Source organism: Pinus tabuliformis, chromosome J (assembly GCF_031772625.1).
Source record: "Pinus tabuliformis cultivar Carrire ecotype Pingquan chromosome J, CPIR1, whole genome shotgun sequence".
Lineage (NCBI taxonomy): Eukaryota > Viridiplantae > Streptophyta > Pinopsida > Pinales > Pinaceae > Pinus > Pinus tabuliformis.
This window is the reverse complement of record NC_142295.1, coordinates 382,924,265-382,939,431: the sequence shown is the minus strand read 5'-3', so window position 1 is coordinate 382,939,431 and position 15,167 is coordinate 382,924,265.

Genomic DNA, 15,167 nt, shown 5'->3' with positions numbered 1-15,167 from the left:
TGGAGAAATGACTGTCTGCTCTGTGTCTAATGGTCTGAAGAATTGAATGTGGAATTCTTGTGCTGCAGTATGAATCAATAAGTGCTTCTTACCTCTGTTATTTCAATTTCATATAAGCTCAAGTTGCAGAATGAAGGATTGGTTTAGAATTTGCTTAGTTGCACTCTATGCTCAGTTTCTGTGGCTTTTTAATGTTTTCTTCTCGATTTAGGCATAAACATGAATTCCTTTGTGGCTCATGTTTGATCTTTTTCACATATGAATGACTGTTATCTAGGAATTCTTAACTGCTCCTAGATAGGGCTCATTTGTTTTCTTTCTGCTAATCTGAATGAGAGATTCTTAATTGCCCCTCATTCCTTAGCCTTTAATCCATCTCTTTTACCTTAAATAATTGTTTCATATACAGCTAGCTTGCTCCATTTTCCTTCTGGCGACCAAGAAAACGCACCAGCAGTCCTACTCCTTGACTCCACGCCCAATGGTTCTAAAACTTTCATGCTATCCCTACCTCTTTACCTGAAAGTATCATCCTTCCCACCAAAACTTAAACAAAACCCCCTTGAACTCAATAGCTAGCCTAAAATCATCTTCAACAAAGCTAAATCAGAAAGAGAGAGCCCTCTCTGATTGCAGGTGGGCTAGAACCTGCAGTCCAAAGACTGGTTTATGGTTACCTCGGTCGTATCCTTTTGCGCTGATCAAAAGGACAACCTGAGTGATAACATAATGGCGACTCCACTGGGGAACATCCTCAGTTAATTTCATAAAACAGGTTGGAAAAATCCACTGGGATAAATTGATTTTCTAATTACTGTATATTCCTTAAAACTACAGATGAAGCCTAAATATCAGCCAGGAAGCCTTTGAAACTGTTTTTGCTTTGCATTAACAGAAGTAAATAAAAGTTGCTTCAGTCAATCTTCATGCTAGTTTTAAACTATACACAACTATTCCAAAATCGGATCAGTTCCTTGCTAATTCTAAAAACATTCACACAAAATACCAAAACAAATTCAGAATCTGGCTCCCAAAAGGAATTCTCGTTATACTAGGTCAAATCCAGACCCAAATCCCCCAGTTGCTTTTGAAAATCCGAACTTAATCCCAAAGATCCTTAGGAAGCAAGAAAGACAAGAAGATTTTGCTGATAATAGCCCTGAAGCAATTCACCCTAGCTGTGTTCCAACTCCTGTCAAGGTTTTATTTCATTCAACCCCTATTTCCCCTTGTTCATCATCCACATCTCAAAGCACTCCTTCCACACCTTCATTCACTGCACATACTCCTATTACCACTACTGTTGTCACAGCTGTTCCAGTTGTCCCTGTTGTTCCTATTGTTCCACTTATCCCTGTGAATATGGCCAATAGATATGCACCCCTGCAACTACCTGCTAATCCTGGGGCTTTGCCACAATATTACCAAACTAAAATCACATATTTTGATAGTACCGGTCCTTGCACAGCCCTACAGCATACCAAGAAGATGCAAGACTATTTTGAGAACTACGAGATAGATGATGACAGCGTAAGAATGAAAATTTTTGTTCAAAGTTTAACAGGTGATGTAAGAACCTGGTTCAGATCACTTGCTGCAAATTCTATAACCACTCCGGATGAGCTTTACCAATCCTTTACCAACAGATGGGAGAAAAAGAAAGACCCCTTGCACATACTAGTTGAATATGATACAATTAAAAGAGGTCCTCAAGAGACTGTTTTGGAGTACTGTGCAAGGTTCAATAATGTCTATAATGCAATACAACAGAACTTAAGACCACCACCTGGCTTTGCCTTGTATAAATTCCCTGATGGATTCGACCTGGATATGGCATACCAGTTAAAGGAAAGAGCCCCTCAAACCCTTGCAGACATGCAAAATGTTGCTGTTAGCATAAAGGCCAACCTAATTGCCAAAAGAAATAGAGCTAGAATGGAAAGAAGAACCACCTTCAAGGAAGAACCCTCAGCCTTAGAGCAAAAGCTTGATGCTATTATCAGTGGCATGCAAAGGCTGGGAGACAGAGTAGAGAGTGTTGAGAGGAAATCATCATGGGAAGGACAACAGTCCAATACCATAAGGAACCCAAACTTTAGGAAAACGCAGAACACAAATGCTGGTAGGTCAAGCCCAGACCATGACATAAGACCCCCTTTCCAAGAAAACTATGCTGAGGCATCCACTTCTAGTGAACCCATAGAAGACACTCACATGAATCTGATGGATCTAAAGGGTGAGCATCAAACTTTCCTGAGCCAAGAAGACCAAGATGAGCATGACTATAGTCAATTTCAGACTAAGTCTGGTGAGTCTTTTGATTTTAAACAAGGTTATGATACTGCTGTGTATGAAGTACACAAACAATATAAGCTGAGAACTAGGACCATTGATATTTCTGAACCTAGCAAACCAAAGGATGGCAAACAACCCAACAAGATTAAAGGCAAGGTTGTTATAACAGAACCAGCTGATATACCTGTCCCAAACCCGCATCAAGTGACTGTAGAAGACATAACAGAAATGCAACCTTCTATTGATCAGCCTCTGCCACCTTCTTCCTCTGAGCAAAATTCGACCAGTGTTCCAAAAAGCTCTCCTAAAATAGAAAAACCGCAAGAAATCAATTCCCATAACGCTGATAAACAAGAGCAAATTGCTGATAATTCAAATGAAGAAGAAAAAACTCCCATTATCAACACCAAGACTCCATTGGAAAAGCCATTTAATTTAGAGGCGGAGATTGGAAAACTTAAGATATCCATCCCCCTCTCAGAACTTGCCAAACATGATGTGTATAGGCAACAAATTCAAAGATCACTTCAAATCCCAGAGAACAAGGATGATGTAAATGTTTTAGATGATACCCCTGAACTGCTGTTTGGTCCAGAAGTTAATGGAAAGTCAACATATGGACCTATTTCACCCTTTTATGTCAGTTTGCATATACATGACAAAGTTTTGCACAACGCTATGTTTGACTCAGGAGCATCGCACAATCTTATGCCCAAAGCAGTTATGGAAAAGCTGAACCTTGATATCACAAGGCCCTACAAAGATTTATTCTCATTTGACTCAAGTCAAGTCAAATGTTTAGGCCTCATCAAAGACTTGTGTGTCTCCTTAGTCCAATATCCCAACAAGACCATCCTCATGGATGTGGTGGTGGCTGACATCCCACCAAAGTACGGTATGCTCCTATCAAGATCATGGGGAGCAAAGCTCCAAGGATCCCTTCAATTAGACCTCTCTTATGCCACTATTTCAGTCTTTGGGCAACCAAAGAGACTATATAGAGAAACACTCATGAAATATGTGGTAAGTAGTGAGAGCAAGCCTGAAAATTTTCCCATTTACTCAATCCATTCTGATATGGATTCTTTTATTTTGTTTAATGATGATACAAATTCTCCAACTGATGATGAGCCTTTGGCTCTAGAACAACAAGCACACATCAATGAAGAATCGGTTGCACATACTGATGAAACTGTCAAAACAGTTAATGCAACCAGCATACAAGAAGAACCTCCCCAAACAGAAATTTCAAATCTGCCCAATCCTGAAATGGCTGAAACTCTTAGTACTAACCACAAGCAAGAAATCACATGGTATTTAGAGTTTGATGGCTCTGTTAACAAATTAGGAGCAGGGGCAGGTGTATGGATTCACAACACACATAACAGTCATGCAGAAGGCCATGCCTACAGACTAAATTTCAAATGCACAAACAACATGGCAGAGTATGAGGCTCTACTTCTAGGCCTTAAACTGCTCAAAGCTCTAGGAGCTGCAAAAGTGTCTATTCTAGGTGACTCTGATTTAATCATACAACAGATGAAAGGTAACTTTGTTACTAATGACAATAGAATGAGGGCCTATAGGACTGCTGCCACTAATATACTCAATGCATTCACTGAATCCAAGCTTGCCAAAATCTCAAGAGATCATAACATTCATGCACACAGCCTAGCCACTTTTGCTAGTACATGCAAGCTTCCCTTTGAGCCAAACCACTACTTTACTGCTGAGATAAAACATAGGCCTGCTATCCCAAATAATGTTAAAGATTGGCAAGTATTCGAGAATGATGCCCAGATTAACAATTTCCTTACTCTTGAGCATGAGTTTTCAAATATTAACATTGACATGGATGCTATGACGGATGAACAACAGCAAACAAATGAAAATCAGCAGGCTGTAACAGCTGTAACAACCAAACAAATCCTAAACCCAATTGTTTTTGACAATACAAACATAGAAGAGCTGAAACAGATGCATTTGGAGGAAATTTCCAAAACAGAGGCAGAGATCATTGACTTAAAGGATAACTTTTTGCCTGTTGGCCTAACTCCGTTAGAAGACATGTTTGATGCAAATGATGTTCCTAAAAAACCAAAAATGCAACCATTGAATTCTGATATAGAGGAACACAACATTGGGACAGCAGAGAAGCCAAAAATGATCAAACTATCCAAAAATTTGCCACCTGATCAAAAGCCCAAGTATATTGATTTATTTAAAGAATTCCAAGATGTATTTTCTTGGAGTTATGAGGACTTGAAGTCCTATGACACCTCAGTAATCCAACACACCATTCCCTTAAAACCAAACCAGAAACCCTTCAAACAGAAACTGAGGAGAATCAACCCTATGCTTCTTCCCCTGATTGAGAAGGAAGTAAAGAGAATGTTTGAAGCAGGTATAATAGCACCCATCAGATTTTCTGAATGGGTGTCCAATCTTGTTCCCACAAGAAAAAAGATAGGTGAGATTAGACTTTGTGTAGATTTGAGAAATTTAAACCAAGTCTCCCTAAAAGACCACTATCCCTTGCCCAAGATGGACCACATCCTACAAAGAGTAGTGGGGTCATCTAGAATCTCTTTGCTAGATGGCTTTTCAGGTTTCAATCAAATACTTGTTCACCCGGATGACCAAGACAAGACAACCTTTACCACACCGTGGGGAACATTTAAGTATGTAAAGATGCCATTCGGACTTAAAAACGCTGGTGCTACCTTTCAAAGAGCTATGGATATTGCATTTTCCAAGGAAATACATGATTTCCTAGTGGTCTACCTTGACGACTTGACTCCATTTTCTAAATCTGATCAGGAGCACCTAAAACATTTGAGGCAAATATTCATGACATGTAGGAAATATGGCATTTCCTTGAATCCCAAGAAGTCTCTTTTTGGCCTTGAAGAAGGCAAATTACTTGGCCACATCATATCAAAGGATGGGATTAGAATTGATCCTGAAAGAATTCAAGCCATCCTCCAAATCCCATATCCAAGAAACATCAAGGAGCTGCAAGCTTTCCTTGGAAAGATCAATTTCCTAAGGAGATTTATCCCAAATCTAGCCGAGTTGATAAGACTGTTAAGCAACATGTTAAAAAAGGATGCCAAGGTAAAATGGTCTCTTGAGACCAAGCAAGCCTTTGAGAGCATCAAATTTGCCTTAACCCAAACCCCTGTCCTCACCAGCCCGCAGTTTGACAAAGATTTTATCATATTTTCTTTTGCATCTGATCATACTATAGCTGCTGTCCTTTTGCAAAAGGATGAACAGGGAGCTGAAAAGCCAATTGCATTTTTCAGCCGAGCCTTAAGAGATGCCCCTTTGAAATACCCAATCATGGAAAAGCAGGCCTACGCCCTTGTCAAGGCCATCAAGGATTTCAGAGTGTACATTTTATATTCACATGTGATTGCCTATGTCCCAAGTGCTGTTGTAAAAGACATACTAACCCAAGAGGGATTAGAAGGCAAAAGAGGCAAGTGGATTGCAAACATCCTTGAGTATGACATAGAAATAAAACCAACCAAACTGATAAAGGGACAAGGTTTAGCCAAACTGATGTCTGAAACAAACTTTCAAGCCTTGGACATTAACCAACTGGACAATGAACAGGAGCTGACGACTCCACAGATCAGTGAAACTTTTTTGTAATCCCCATGGTATGCTGATATATGTTTTGTACTGTTAAACCTGTTTGCTCCCCCAGGATTGTCCAGAACCAAGAAAAGATTTTTGAAAATGAAGGCTTTAAAGTTTTGTGTCATAGATGGTGCATTATTTTGGAGAAATCATGAAGGTATATTGCTTAATTGTTTAACCATGAGTGAAACTGACAAAGTCATGAAAGAATTCCATGCAGGTGATTGTGGAGGACATCTATATTGGAAGTCCACTGCTGATAAAATTTTAAGGGCTGGTTTCTATTAGCCCTCTCTTTTTGCAGATGTAAAGAAGTTTGCCATGTCATGTCACAAATGCCAAATCTTTGAGGGAAAAAGAAAGCTGTTGCCCTTGCCCCTTAAACCCATCTCAACCGAAAAGCCTTTTCAACAATGGGGTCTTGACTTCATTGGAGAAATCCATCCCTCTTCCTCAGGCCAGCACAAGTGGATTTTAACAGCCACCGACTATTTCACTAAGTGGGTTGAAGCCATCCCGTGTAGGCAGGCCAATGACACCATCATTATCCAATTCCTTGAGTGCAACATCCTTTCTAGATTTGGCTGCCCTGAAAAGATCATTCTGATAACGCCACTACTTTTAAATCCAAGAAGATGATCAATTTTTGCCACCAATTTCATATTACCTTGGGCCACTCTACAGCTTATTACCCTCAAGGTAATGGCTTGGCCGAATCATCCAACAAAACCCTCATCAACATCATAAAGAAAGTGCTAGAAGAAAACAAGAAGAACTGGCACAAAAAGCTGGTGAATGCCCTATGGGCAGACAGACTTTCAACAAAGAGATCTATTGGGATGAGCCCTTATGAGCTAGTATATGGCATGGAGGCTAGATTTCCTTCATCCTTGGGCATCCCTACTATCAGATTGTTACAGGAGATTCAGGCTGAACCAAATGACATCCAACGAAGAATCAATCAGACCATTCATCTTCAGCAAACCAGAGAACAGGTCTATGACAGAGCTCAAACTTTGCAAGAGAAGCTCAAAAAGATGTTTGATAAGAGAGTTAAGGCTGAGGATTTCTACATTGGTGACAAAGTTCTAAGGTGGGATTCACGAAGAGAAGACAAGGGCAAACATGCCAAGTTTGATTTTTTATGGAAAGGGCCATTCGTTATTTCTGTTGTTCAGGGAAATAACACATATTTTCTCAAATCTATAGAGGGCAACACTGCTGAAGAAGGCCCTGTTAATGGCCGTATGCTGAAACATTACCATGATCCCTTTTAAGGGATACAATGCAGCTTTGTATATATCTTTTGTACAGTAATATTTGTATATATCAACACTTTGTTTTATTTTTCCGAATGTTAGAGGAGCAGTAGTAAATCTTGTGAAGACACAGCCAATGCAAGTATTCCAATTTTAAAAAGCTCTGTCTCTGCACTAATCTCAACAAAACAGCAAGAGTAGCACTGTCACATCACAACAATTCATGGAAAAAAGAAGCTGTTTGTAGTCTTGCAGTCTTAAGTTTCACATCAGCAACTATTTCTAGACCAAGCCTAAAGGAAATACATCAGTTTTGGTCTATGTTTTTCAAAGGCAATGCTCAGGAAACATTCTATATAATATCAAGCACGTAGAAGAAAGCAGGTGATGCTATACAGTTCATAAAAATTCAGTTGAGGGAAAGTGCTATTCTTATTCCAAAGTTTCATGTATCTGACAGTCAGCACAAAGAAGTGTTTCCAGTCTACAGCAACAACAGAAGATCAAGGCAGTCTGACCTATTGTTCTTGGCTTTTCACAAGGAAAAGCCATCCCCAAGTGGAGCCACTATTAGCCTCCTGTTGCAACAGGTGTTCATATTTCATGATTGACATTTTTACATGCCAAATATGTCATCTTTCATGCTGCAAGGTTCCATATTTCCAAAAGAGGCCAAAGAAAAGGCCATGAAAGTGTGCCAGTCCAAGTGCCACTGCTGTATTCCAATTTTGATGACTTAACCATTTTTGAAGAATGTTCTATAAAAGGGAGGGCCAAACAGTTTAATCTTGGCCCCCCTAGGTTTCAATTTCTTGTTTTAGAATATAGAGAATTGATATCTGACCAAACAGCTTAATCTTGGCAGATTTGTAGATAGGTAGAGAATCAAAGGAGCCCAACTGCTTAATCTGGGCCCTTGGCAGAAATAAGGGTAGAGTTAGATAGGAGGGCAGTCAAAAGAAAAATTGTAAATCAGGGTCTGCAAGTCTAAGTGCACCCACCCAAAAAGAAGAAAAAATGTTAGGAAGGTAGGCTGGGTAGGTAGCTGTGTGGTTGCAGAATCATGGCTTGTGATCCATTTCATGTTGTCAAATGTCATATTTATTCAGATCACAAGTTGAAGGCAGTTTTCATCTGGAGGAGCTCAAGATGGATATCTCTAACTTCCCCATTCTCCCTTATCCCCAAATCACTCACTAACTTCCTTGAAGAGGTCAAGATCTACTTGATTCCTCTTAGTTTCATCATTTTCCATTATATTTGCCTGTCCTCTTTGCTTAGGAGTCTTGTTGTTTCAGTCTATGAGTCACCTTTCCCCCAAAATAGCCTAAGGTCACATACTTAGCGCTTTCTGGTCACCTCCATATTAACTACTAATTCTATTATATAGCTCCCTATCTATCCCCCCTTCCCCTACTAAAACTATGTATAAAATTCCCCTATGTACATATTCCCCATCCCCAGCACTATAGCCCTATTGTATAAGTTCTGGGAAATAACAGTCCATCTGGGGCTGTTAATTAGCCCATCCGTGTCCTGGAGTTACTCTGACATCTGGTCAGAATAACAACCAGTTCCCCTAAATCCTAACCCTGAAAAACCTATTTTTCCACCTTTATTCTAAAGTTTTGCCTCTGAATATCTACCCCGGCGCGCAAAACCCGCAAAAACCCACTTTCCTAAGGTTTTAAACCCCCCCCCCCCGCCATACAAAAAATTAAATATAGCGGGCGGGTCCCCGCCCTAACCTTCCGTCACCTTACCTGTCCCGTCGACCATTAGATCTGGCCCGCCCAAGATCTATGGTGGGCGGGTGTTTTCTCGCGCCAACAGCCCGAGGGTTAGCGTCCGGGAGTTCGGCGGTTTTACCGTCGTACTCCCACCACGCGTCGCCCTCCCAGGTGTGGCGGAGCCCCCTCCTCCCAAACCGCTTCAGTGCAAAGGCGGTGCGCCCGAAACTGCCAAACCGCCCTCCCCTGGGTGACGTCAGCGCCACGTCCTCCGCCCAGTGACGTCATCCTACCGCGTCGGCCTCTTGCCACCATACTGCCAACTCACCATTGCCACATCACTGCCACCGTGTACCGCCACGTCACCCGCCGTACATGCTGACGTCACCCTGCCACGTCACCGCCATACTGGGTCCCACCCGCTGACGTCATGCTGATGTCATCAACAAAAAAGGCGTGAAGGCGAAAATCGTGCTTAGGAAGCCCGGATTCAAATTCTGAGGCAGTTTTTCATGGCTACGGGAAATGGGCCAAAGTGGAAAGACCCTCATCGCGTAGCCCCCAGCAAGCCCGAAAGGCGCAAAATGACCCGTTTTTCTTCGCGAAGCATTTAGAAAGGGGCAAACGCAGTTTTTAAAGCAACAGAGGGCCGAACAGTGGCCATTAACTATTGATTTGACAATTTCATACACAGCGAAAGAGAGAAACGGCCCGATTCAACTGCGAAAGAGTATCAGAGGAAAGATGGAGCGGCAAAGAGTATCAGTTGGATGTTTTAATCAAAATCTTCATTTCCCAAGGCAGCTTAGCATTGAATGGCCTCCAACAAAGTCAAATAAAGCGGTGTAAGCCCATTAAAGCTCTCAAATCATAGTTAAAGCATTTAAAGCTGCCGAACAGCAATGGATCAAAGCACAGTTATTGCAGAAACACTGCACCAAGCCACCAAGGACAACACATTAACTCAGTTTGATACAGCTGCCCTCAGCGCAGCTCAAAGATATTTTCTTACATTTATTTCTTGATAGGATTAGGTTAAAGTAATCATTTTCTTTCAGACCTGTTTAGGTCAAGTTGTAATAGACAATTTTGGATATTTTTTCCCTATTTATACCACCCTCTAGATTGTTTTATTGGTTGATAATCTAGAGGAGAGACTTGCATGGGATATCTGAGATGTTTTGCTTAATCAAAGATTGCTGAAAAGATTTGGAGAAATGACTGTCTGCTTTGTGTCTAATGGTCTGAAGAATTGAATGTGGAATTCTTGTGCTGCAGTATGAATCAATAAGTGCTTCTTACCTCTGTTATTTCAATTTCATATAAGCTCAAGTTGCAGAACGAAGGATTGGTTTAGAATTTTCTTAGCTGCACTCTATGCTCAGTTTCTGTGGCTTTTTAATGTTTTCTTCTCGATTTAGGCATAAACATGAATTCCTTTGTGGCTCATGTTTGATCTTTTTCACATATGAATGACTGTTATCTAGGAATTCTTAACTACTCCTAGATAGGGCTCATTTGTTTTCTTTCTGCTAATCTGAATGAGAGATTCTTAATTGCCCCTCATTCCTTAGCCTTTAATCCATCTCTTTTACCTTAAATAATTGTTTCATATACAGCTAGCTTGCTCCATTTTCCTTCTGGCGACCAAGAAAACGCACCAGCAGTCCTACTCCTTGACTCCACGCCCAATGGTTCTAAAACTTTCACGCTATCCCTGCCTCTTTACCTGAAAGTATCATCCTTCCCACCAAAACTTAAACAAAACCCCCTTGAGCTCAATAGCTAGCCTAAAATCATCTTCAACAAAGCTAAATCAGAAAGAGAGAGCCCTCTCTGATTGCAGGTGGGCTAGAACCTGCAGTCTAAAGACTGGTCTGTGGTTACCTCGGCCGTATCCTTTTGCGCCGATCAAAAGGACAACCTGAGTGATAACACGTCCAACGTTGATGAAGGTGACCTGTTGACCAGGTAACATGCAGTATCCACCGCCTCTGCCCAGAATTCCTGTCCTTATCCGGCACCATTGAGCATGCTTCTTGCCCTTTCCATCAATGCCTTATTCATTCTTTCTGCAACTCCATTTTGCTGAGGTGTATATGGAATAGTCTTCTGTCGTGCTATACCACACTTCTGATAGAATTCTTCAAATTCCTTGCTGCAAAACTCTCCACCATTATCTGTCCTCAGCACCTTTATCTTCTTCTCTGTCTGATTTTCCACGAGAGACTTAAATTCTTTAAACTTGTCAAAGGCTTCAAATTTCTTCTTAGGGAAATATATCCATGTATTCCTTGAGAAGTCATCTATAAATGATACATAGTACACAGACTTATCCAGTGATGGAACCTTCACAGGTACAAACACATCACTGTGCACAAGTTCTAATATCTGTTTCGCCCTCTTACTACCAGAGGGGAAACTCACCCGATTCTACTTCCCATATACACAATTTTCACATAAATCAAAATCCAGAGAGCTATTACTCATACTTTCTACCATACCTTTACCATGAAGTATTCGAAGGCACTTCTCTCCAATATGTCCAAACCTTTGATGCCACAACCTAGTCTTCTCTCCAGAGACCACTAGATTTTCTGCTCCACTTTCAGGAACCATAGAACTGTTTCACCCATCAATAACAATGCTACCTTGCAGTTTGTACAAAGTTCCAATTCGAACTCCCCACATCAATACCAGTGCTCCCCGAACCATTTTACAGGTATCCTTCTCGAACATTGTTTTTACACCTGCATCATCTAGCTTGTTTACAGAAATCAGATTTCTGGCTAATGCAAGAATATGCAGAACACCCAAAAGTGTTCTAACCCTTCCACCTTGCAACTTCAACTTTACTTTTCCGCGACCAATGATTCTAGCCTTCCTATCATCCCCTAAGAAGACATCACCACCATCGTATTTCTCATACTCGCAGAACCACTCTCTAGGGGAGTGAAGTGAAAGAATGCACCTAAGTCAATCAACCATGCCTCACGATCTACATGTGTACTTGAAGAAGCCAAGTACACATCCCCACCTTCATCTGAGGTGGTTTTCGCCTTTGCAAAAGGAGCATCATCAGATCCCTTTCCTTTATCAGGAGATTTAGATTTACAGTCCCTTTTGTAGTGCCCTTCCTTTCCACATTTCCACCATGCCACCTTTACAGGTTTTCCTGGAGATTTAGATCTCCCACTCGATGACTTATTTTTGTTTCTATTCTAGGACCGTCCTTGTACAGACAAGGCATCACCATTCTGGCTCTCCATATTTTTCCGTCTCATCTCCTCCATTAGCAAGGATGAGACTATTTCATCAAACTGCAAGGCAGTTGCATTGCTACCTATTGCAATAACCAGACTATCCCACGAATTTGGTAGAGAACACAAAAAACTGATGCACTTATCTTCATATGAAATTTTAATATCATCATATGCTAACTGACTTAACACAGTATTAAATGCGTTCAGATGCTCTGTCACCGAGTCTCCATCTTTCATCCTCAGGTTATACAACTTTTTCTGCAGGAACAGTTTATTCACCAGAGACTTAGATTGGTACAAAATCCCTAACTTATCCCACAAAGCCTTCACCGTAGCTTCCCCTGATACATTCAGCAATACTGAATTTGAGACACATAATCGTATTGTGCTCTTTACCTTCCGATCCAACTTCTTCTATTCTTCATCGGACAGTCCCGTTGGTTTAGTACCCGGATCTATCGCGATCCACTAATCTTTATCCACCAACAGATCCTCCATCTTGAGTTTCCACAACTCAAAACTCTAACCATTAAATTTCTCGGTCTCTATCTTTCCACTGCTCGCCATCTTCTTTCACCACCAGAATCGATCTCGCAGATCTCCCACTGAACAGGGTCTACCACAGGCCCGAGTGAAACCCCTTAGCAACAAAAGCGTCCCCTTGAAGCCAAAATTGCTCTGATACCAAATGTAAGTTTTAACCCCGTACATAAATTACCTGCATACGAATTCTAAAACACGGAAAATAAACAATGCGAGAGCGTAACACATAAAACACATATACACAGATATTTTCCCCTAGATCCCAAAACCGGGACTACCAGCTTGATTTTTCATTATGTTCCTTTCAATGTTACAATACATATTTATACATGCCGAAGCATCCAATACCATGGACTGAAAACCATCGCATCCAAAACCATGGACTGAACACCATCGCGTCCAATACCATGGACTGAAACCATCGCGTCCAAAAAACATGTGCAAAAATCATGCACAAAACCATAGGTGGGTCCGCCCAACCTAACATAGGGTCCAAAACCAAAATTTTTCGGGGCGCTGCCCCGAACCCCATAAAGTGGGGTTACGGGTACCCCTCAAACCCCCTATGACCTCCCCCCCACTAACCCCTAGTTAACTACGTGGGCTAGTCGTGGAAAGAATATAACACAACCCAACATCTAGGTATGGCCTTGATGCACTTGTGGATATTTGATCCACCTGTTTTCCATTGTCCAGTGCTACCTAATGAATTTCGATAGTACTCCAAAACCACCACTCAACATCCATAAATGTGGTAGGTGGTTTCTTTAGCTACCCATGGCTTCATTCAATGAATTATGGGCTAGTGGGAAAACAAGGTAATAAAATTTCAAATTCAAGGTTTTTATAGATCAATGGGTAAGGTTTTTATGGTGATAGTAGGCATGGTTTATTTCATGTAACCCCTTCACTAGTTCCCACTTGTGGTATCATAGTTTGTATCGATGCTCACATTCCCAATTGGTTTCTCAACATTTTTTATTATCGAAAAAATATTTACATATGCATCATTTTTGTAACACAACCCATCTTAACCATAACCCTAATCAATATAATTGGAGGAGGTGGTTACTATGTTGAGCCAAGATCAAAGGCAATGTTATGGAAATGAGGTATATTTTTTTTAAAATCTTTTTCAACTTCCTTAAAACTTCAAATGAATGCCATATCATTGTGTTTGTCTCATGGAGATGATTCCGATGATATAAATTTTGTCCTGATTTGACCTCCTGATCGGAAGTTATGGTCACTTAAATTTTTAGTGTCACGTCATCAATTTCGCCACGTGGCTGTCCCATCATCCTCCTCACCACCACTTGGGATTTGTGTATTAGCTCCCGACCCATTCACACTTATCACGTAATAACTTGCCTCAGAGGGAACTTCCATCTCAGAAGGAAATATCTTGGAGAAAATGATCTTGGAGGATTGAGGGGAGCAAAGCTACAAGAAACTTCCAAGACCCGATATTTCGAGATCTCGGAGAAAACCATATCACCAAAAATTCAATCTTAGAGAAAACTATTTATTGGAAATAGTTATCTTAGACAAAACTCACCTTGGAGAAAAGCCTTTATCAGTTAAAACTCTCCTTGGAGGAAAGAATTTCTCGATGAACACTATTCTCAGTGAAAACCTTCCTCAGAATAAAACCATACTCAGGCCCCCTCTTGCAATGGCATCTCAGAGGAAACTCACCTCGACAGTAACTTATCTCAAATAAAACTCCTTAGAATAAACTTTGAGAGACTAAGTGCTTAATCATAGAGACTGAGAATTTTCCTGGCAAATGACGAAAGACGCGTTTGTCAAATAATGGGAAATACCTACTGTCCTAGAGGTTTGACAAGTCAAGCATGGTAACAAAATCTAAAGAACAACACGTGATAAGAACCCCTTTTTCCATCCTAGAACAAAATCCTCGGAGGAAATTTCTCATCTCAGAACAGAATCTCGGAGGAAACTCTCATAGAAGAAACCAAAGCGAAACACAATTTCCTAGGTTCCAAAACGCTGAGATCCGAGATTATGAGATCTCGGTCACCAGTGAAGGGTCATATGAGATCATGAGTCTTAAGGACACCAAGAGCTAATAGCAGAGGGACCACATTGATATGAGTTATTTGTTGCACTTATAGAGGCTCAGTCTACGCCTCGACTATGGTGGTTCTGCAAATTTTTGAGCCTACTATATGACTCATCTCATTACCCTTAGGGTTGTTATATGGCCCACTTGGAGCCATCCCTCCTGATATTTCAACGGGAATCTTCTTGACCCATTCGACCTTTCAATATATATATATATATATATATATATATATATATATATATATAGATATATATATATATATATATATACACACACAGAGAGAGAGAGAGAGAGAGAGAGAGAGAGAGAGAGAGAGAGAGAGAGAGAGAGAGAGAGAGAG